This window comes from Mus caroli, chromosome 18 (assembly GCF_900094665.2).
Source record: "Mus caroli chromosome 18, CAROLI_EIJ_v1.1, whole genome shotgun sequence".
In the NCBI taxonomy this organism is placed as follows: Eukaryota; Metazoa; Chordata; class Mammalia; order Rodentia; family Muridae; genus Mus; species Mus caroli.
The window spans coordinates 20,982,371-20,989,256 of record NC_034587.1 but is presented as its reverse complement, the minus strand read 5'-3'; the positions used below and the strand labels follow the sequence as shown (position 1 = coordinate 20,989,256).

Here is a 6,886-nt window from a genome sequence, read left to right as displayed (position 1 = left end):
GGCCAGAGAAAACAGCAAGAATGTCATCCCTTTTGTTGTAGTTTGTAGTCATGGTTTTAAGAAAAATAAGCAATGCATAAAAATGACCAGATTTGCTTGTATTTACTTCACAATCTGAGTCCTCGAAAGAATATGAGTGTTGGTTTCTGAAGGACATTTTGGAACGATTTAATTTAATTATGTATTTTATCAGGCTCAACACCTGTATTCTAATTTAATCCTTTTCTGACACTCAGGAAAACTCTATCTCTCAAAACAATGATCTTCGTAAAGTTGAGAAAGAATCATCAACAGAGGGTCCTTTATGGCCAGATCAATTTGAGGGAAAATATATACATGTATTTTAAGTCATTTGAACACACCTTGAAAACGTAATAGTCTCTTTCATGCACTGACTTGATTTAACTCTCAAGATCTGGTTCACTATAATCTTTGCATTTTTATCATATGTTCAGTCACTGAGACACCCCTAAAAGGGCACATGCAGCCATAGAAAAAGTAGTCCTTCGGGTTTCCTAGAGGGGCACGCTCGTTCCCACTTCCGGCACGGGAGCACTAAGGCTTTCTGGCTTCCCTGGGCTGTGCGGGTAATCTGCGGAGCGAGGTGAGTACGAGGGTGTAGCCTTTAGGCTTCGATGCCTTCCAGGCCCCTCTGGTGGAGCGCATCCTCGCGTACACTCTAGTCACTACCCTTCTCTCGGAGTCTGTTTGGGGAAAGCCTGAAGCAGTGCCCAGGCCACTTGGCAGGTTAGCGGGTCGCTTGTCCCTCTAAGGGTGCCTCTGCTCGCAGCGTGTCCTCCTGTGCTTCTTCTGCACTCTTCATTTACCAGCGCCTCCTGTGTGTTGGTGCTGGCAGGCTCCTTGCTGTGCACAAAGCTCGTTCCAGGGCCAGGTCTCATCACGGTCTTGGCTTTTCCTTTATTAGACACTTTCAAAGTACCAAATTCTCTGTAGATTTTAAGATGTACCAGTGTTTTAAAATCGGAGACACAGTATCACTGATTACCCAGGGTGGCCCAGAGCTCACTCTAGCCCAGGCTGACCTTGAGTTTGGAGAACTTCTGTCTCAGCCTCTCAAGTAGCTAGATCCAGTCAGTCCTGTGCCACGAAGTCTGGCTTTTTGTATTTTGTATTGACAATTAGATGTGTGCTTCTGTTTAACACATACCTCTTCCTGCTGTTAAGTTCTATAATGGCAGGGGCAAAGTCTTGATAACTGCCCAGCCCTTCATGCCTGTACACAATAAATATTGTCAATTTTGTAGAAACTAAGGTCCTCTTCTAGTGAGCACTTTGACTTTATGAGTAAAGCAGATATGAGCCAGCATTTCAGCAGAGAAGTCATCTGAGATTGTGGACCCTGGAGTCAGACCTATAATTCCAGCACTCAGGTGGTGGAGGCAGGAGGATCAAATCGTTAAAGACCAGCTCAAATATGAGCCCCTGGCTCAAGAAACAAAACAAAACAACAAAAACAACAGTCCAGATGACCCCACAAGCCACATTAAGATGGGACGACTTGCATATATTGAAACAGTGGGAATTTCCAGTATAGCATGCTGTGAAGGCGGGGTTGACAATGCTGGGATCTACTTACTATAAAGGTGCAGGGCATTGTTACTTATTAAATGATCAAGCAGTAACATTCTGACACAATTACATTCCAGTGCAAATAACTTAATAACAGCCTGCCTCAGCCAGTAGAGGGTTGGTTACCCAGAAGAAGCGCTCTGGAGGTTCCCTCTTGGTTAGGGGTCAGGGAATCACCTTCCAGAAGTGGGGGCCGGCTTGCTCCCAGGCTCAGCGCCTCCCACCTGTACTCTTTCACCATCTGCTGGTTGACACCTCCATGCAGCTTTCCTGATCAGAACCAGCTACTTTATACCCTTGCAGACAGATCTGCTTCCTCTCACTCGTATCCTAACAAGTGTGCGTGCTACCCTGAAACACTGGGCTGCTTCTCTGTACAGTCTGTCTTCTGTGAGAGGATGGGTGTCGGGCCTGGACTTGCCTTTAGTGACTGTTCTCTTGGTACGTTTTTCACAGTGGCTCCTATTCTGTAACCCGTTCCTTGTAAAGTGGAATTTGCTTCTGACCTTGACTATCTTACTGGGACAGTTTTGACATGTGTTTTTAAAAAGGAGATGATTTGGGTTGGAAAGGTAATTTGTTCCTGCAGTTCTCAAGAGATGGGGCATGTGCTGATAGGAGAGCCTCAGAGTCAGAGGGCAGAAAGCGCAAGGGGAAATGGGAAGAATCTTGCCGGTGGTTGCTATAGGAGGGATCAGGTGAAGCAGCAGTGCACTCTGGGAGATAATTTCCCTGCTTGTTTGGTGCTGACTTTGAAGAGAATAGTATAGGAAATTAATGGTCTTGAGGGTGAGAGCCTCACCAAGAACTTGGGAAGAGGGGATTCTGGGTCTGTTCGTTTCCAAGGAATGTCCACACTGAATTGCTTACTGCTGTGGGACTGGCTAGCCCTGGAAGGGACTGTTTGTGTGAAAGCATCGACATAAAAAGGTGTGCTTAACATAGTGTGCAGCCCTAGCTAGTGTAGTTATAGTAGTAACTCTTTCCAGGAGAGGGAATGGAATTCCAGAATCTCACCATGATTACCTGACTGACTGATTAAGATTGTTTGACTTCAACGCTAGTGCTTTTTTGTGAGCTACATCACTACTTGAAACCTGCTAACTGCCGTGGGAATGTTTCTCAGTTTGTATTAGGTACCTGACAGTGTTGATAAGTACATCTTTGAAATTATTTTTTGATTATGGCACATGTAACTATATATGTATGTGCATATTATATGCGCACATACTTATATATACATGTGTATATATATGTTCAGTATTATAGTCCTGTATATAACTTAAAGTGTCATGTGATTCATTGGGTTGAGTGATAGAAATACAGTAGTGAGCCAAAACAATGTAGTTTGTGTAGTCATGGACAAGACCAGAAGTCCCATTAAGGTGTGTGAATTAATTTATGTATTTTATTTATGTGTGTGAGCCTGTGTGAGTTTATGTGGATCATGTGCATGGGAGTCCTTGGAACTAGAGTAATAGATGGGTGTGAGCCACTATGTGAGTGCTAGGAACTGAGCCTGGGTTCTCTGTAAGAGCAATAAGTGTGCTTAACCATCTCTAGTTCACCTTCCCCATACCAGCACAGTGTAGTTCTTGACAAAAAGTCAAGTGCTTTGAGAGAAATGCAGTTCCCTTTACCCTTGTCTTTTATGGTTTCTTGACTAAGTCAGGGTTCTCAGCATTGACATCTCAGGATCATTTGTGGATTGTGCTACAGATGTAGTTATTGGGATCTGATTTAGGAGCGTCTGACTAAGCTAGAACACAGCCCGAGTGAATGAGATGAGTACATTAAAGAGGGCTTTATCCTAAAAGGTTTGTGTTTCTAAAATAAATAGCCAGAGGCACATGAAGAGCACATATATAGCATTCTTATTAATAATACACCCAGCTGACAGCCAGAATCAATTGCTAGCTAGTGAGTGTTGCACTGTGGAAACCTAGCCTAACCCATATATTTTATATACACACACACATTTCTATTTACATTTGAGATGCAAATAAAGAAAATAACTAATTAGGAAAATAAATAAATTTCTTATCTTGTAAAAGAAAAAGATTCATTTATGCACATGTACTGTGTAACGAATGTTTGCAGTGCCCTTAGAACCCAGAAGGGGGCATTGGATCCTCTGGAACTCAAGTTACAGTCTGCTGTCAACTGCCATATATGTGCGGGACTCTATCCCAGATTCTCTGGAAGAGCAGCCAGTGCTCTTAACCCCTGAGGCATCCCTCCAGCCTCCCAATAACAGTCTTGATAGCACATTACAATCACATTAGGTATTAAAAGTCAAAACCAACAGCTGACCCTGATCAGTGAATACCACTGTGAGCAAAAGTTGGTCAGAGGGAAGCCCAGTGGTAAGCTGGATTGTTTGACTCATGGGATACTTTTTAGGTGATGGCTGGAAGAGGAAGTGTAGACTCTAAAGAGAAGAAAGAAAACCAGTAGGGCTTAATTTGAATAGAAGGAAGGGGTTAGAGAGAACTGTTAGATGCATTGGTTACTGGCTACACAGCCAGCTTTAGGAACCTTTAGGAACACAGGTTCAAGCTGGCAAGGTTCATGAGGTGGTTTCCCTATGCTTCATTTGAAGTCCTTTTAAGATATTCCAGAAAATTCATCATGAGATTGAGCAACTGTGGGTAACTAGGTCTGGAGGTCAGGTGAGAGTTCTAGACTAGGAGATGGGTATTAGCTTAAAGTGATGGGGACATGGAGAGGGACAGTAAGGGGAAATGCTTAGGACTAATTCTATGGGGGCACTGGGAAGGAACGGAGGAGCAGAAATAAAAACTTGTTATAAACTTCTCTCAGTCACATGTGCCTGAAGAACCTGTTATCAAGGCATAGTATTTATAATAAAAATTAAGTAGGGGCTGGTGAGGCAGCTAAGGGTTTATGCTGACTGCCCTTGGAGAGGACCTCAGTTCGGTTTCTAGCATCCATGTTAGCTGGCTCACACCACCTATAACTCTAGCTCCAGGGAATCCAATGTCCTTTTCTAGCCTCAGTAGGCACTGCATACATGAGCACAATCCATACATCAACACACACCTACATATAATTAAAAATAAAATTTAAAACATGAGTAATATCACAAATACAGGGATTGAAAGGCCAGAGACATAACAGAGTGCTGATCACTAAGTGAAGACCATACATCAATGTGCAATCCTGGAAAATGCTGTGATACACCACAAACATCCGACAGCGTGACACACATCAGTTCTTTGTTTTCCTCTTTGTTTATATTTTATTTGGTGGGTGTGTGTGTGTGCGCGCGCGAGTGTGCATGTGTAGATCAGAGGAATACATTCAGGAATTCTCCTTTTACCTTTTGTGTTCCAGGTATCAGACTCAGGTCAGAAGGTTTGGTGGCAAATGTGTACTGTCCCATCCTGTCCTTCCACGTGTTCCCACAACCCCCAGACAAGGTACCACGATATAGCCCTAAAGTTCTTAAATATTGACTTACTAAGAAAAAAAAGTAATTATTATTTCTCTTATTCTAAAACTTAACAGGGTTTGGGAGGTGCTTAGGAGAAAGAAGTAAGGAAGATTGTGAATTTTGGGACTAGTCCTACCTGAGACCCTTGTTCAAGACCTTGTCTCAAAACATACAATCTAGTGTCCATGTTGTTTATGCATGGATTTATGTTTGGCTATTTATGAAACATCTGTTAATATCTGTCAAAGCACAGAGGAAATGTTACATTGTAGGTATCTCAGACCTAACTTCGTTACTGAATAGTTCAGATCTGGCACAATTAGCTTCCTGTCACTAGAGTTGCCCAGAAACCTGAATTCATCATTCTCTTTCTTTCTTTCTTTCTTTCTTTCTTTCTTTCTTTCTTTCTTTCTTTCTTTCTTTCTTTCTTTCTTTCTTTCTTTCTTTTTTTTTGGTTTTATGAGACAGGGTTTCTCTGAATAGCCCTGGCTGTCCTGGAACTCACTTTGTAGACCAGGCTGGCCTCGAACTCAGAAATCCACCTGCCTCTGCCTCCCGAGTGCTGGGATNGAACTCACTTTGTAGACCAGGCTGGCCTCGAACTCAGAAATCCACCTGCCTCTGCCTCCCGAGTGCTGGGATTAAAGGCGTGCGCCACCACGCCCGGCGTTCTCTTTCTTTAGAGATAGGGTCTCAGTGTATAGGTAAGAACTCAGTATGTAGCCTGAGCTGCCTGGAATTCACAAACAGTCTTTCTTCAGCCTAGTAAATGTTGGATTATAGGCTTGAAACACTCTTCCTAGCCTTGACTAATCTGTCTTCCAAACCCTTATCAAGTAGGACTCTAAGACCTGTTCAGTTTCTGTATCTTCGTCTTCTATCCTTCAAACTATTATGGTCTCACACCTGAATGGTTGTAGCCTATCTCTTCTGCACAACTCTCTGCATAGGAGTCAGACCTTCCAGCCATGCTTGTGGCCTTGGGGATCCACCACTCACACCATGAATGGCTTGGCTGTTCTACTATAGGTGTATTTTCTCTTACTGTCCATTAGTGTTCCAGGGTCTGGCATAGACTTTTAAACCTGGGTACATAGATGTACCTGGGACATTTATTAAAGCCATACTCTTGGGAATTCCCACTGAATCTGTCTTAGGGCCTATCTTCCATGGCTGATAATTGAGCTATAACTGGAGATGACAACCATTAGTCTGCTATTCCTAAACTCCCATCAGTTTCTTCAGTAGGCCATGTTCTTCTCTCACATCGATCTGTGTCACTCAAAATTTGCAGGCAGCTTGCGTTGGCTCTTCTGGCCCCCTCTCTCTGCTCTTAGTCATTGGTCTTTTCTTCATGCTTACCTTCCTTTGATTGTCCTGTGATTCCTTTGATCATACTGTTTGCCTGTTTTCTCAAACTGAACTCAGAGTCCCTTGGAAGAGAACTTTAAAAAAAATTTTTTTAAGAATTATTTATTTTATATATGTGAGTACACTGTTGATGTCTTCAGACACACCAGAAGAGGGCGGTGGATCACATTACAGATGGTTGTGAACCACTATGTGGTTGCTGGGAATTGAACTCAGGTCCTCTGGAAGAGCAGTCAGTGCTTTTAATCTCTGAGCCATCTCTCCAGCCCCGGAAGAGAACTTAATATAAGACTTCTGTTGAACAGTTTGTGTATAGTAAATTTTATAGTATTTGTGAAGTAACGAAGGGAATTCATGACTCTTATGAATAACGAAGGAGATCCATGACTCGTGCTCTGGCTTTTCTTCTTTATGCACTCATGGAAATTTCCCATGATCCTCATCTTTACATTCTTTTTTTTTTTTTTT

General features: G+C 42.7%; 1 protein-coding gene across 2 annotated transcripts in view; it reads left to right on the top strand.

Annotated features, from left to right (window-relative positions):
- Positions 1 to 550: 550 nt before the first annotated feature.
- The window catches only part of Zscan30 (zinc finger and SCAN domain containing 30), a 21,506-nt gene continuing 15,170 nt past the window's right edge, over positions 551 to 6,886 (top strand). Inside the window, exons 1-2 of one of the 2 annotated variants that reach the window (XM_029471723.1) lie at positions 555 to 604; positions 4,948 to 5,033. The gene's annotated coding sequence lies outside the window, so the exon portion shown is untranslated. Of the gene's footprint in view, positions 605 to 4,947; positions 5,034 to 6,886 lie in introns of both variants that reach the window. The other variant, XM_029471724.1, reaches the window with a different exon arrangement.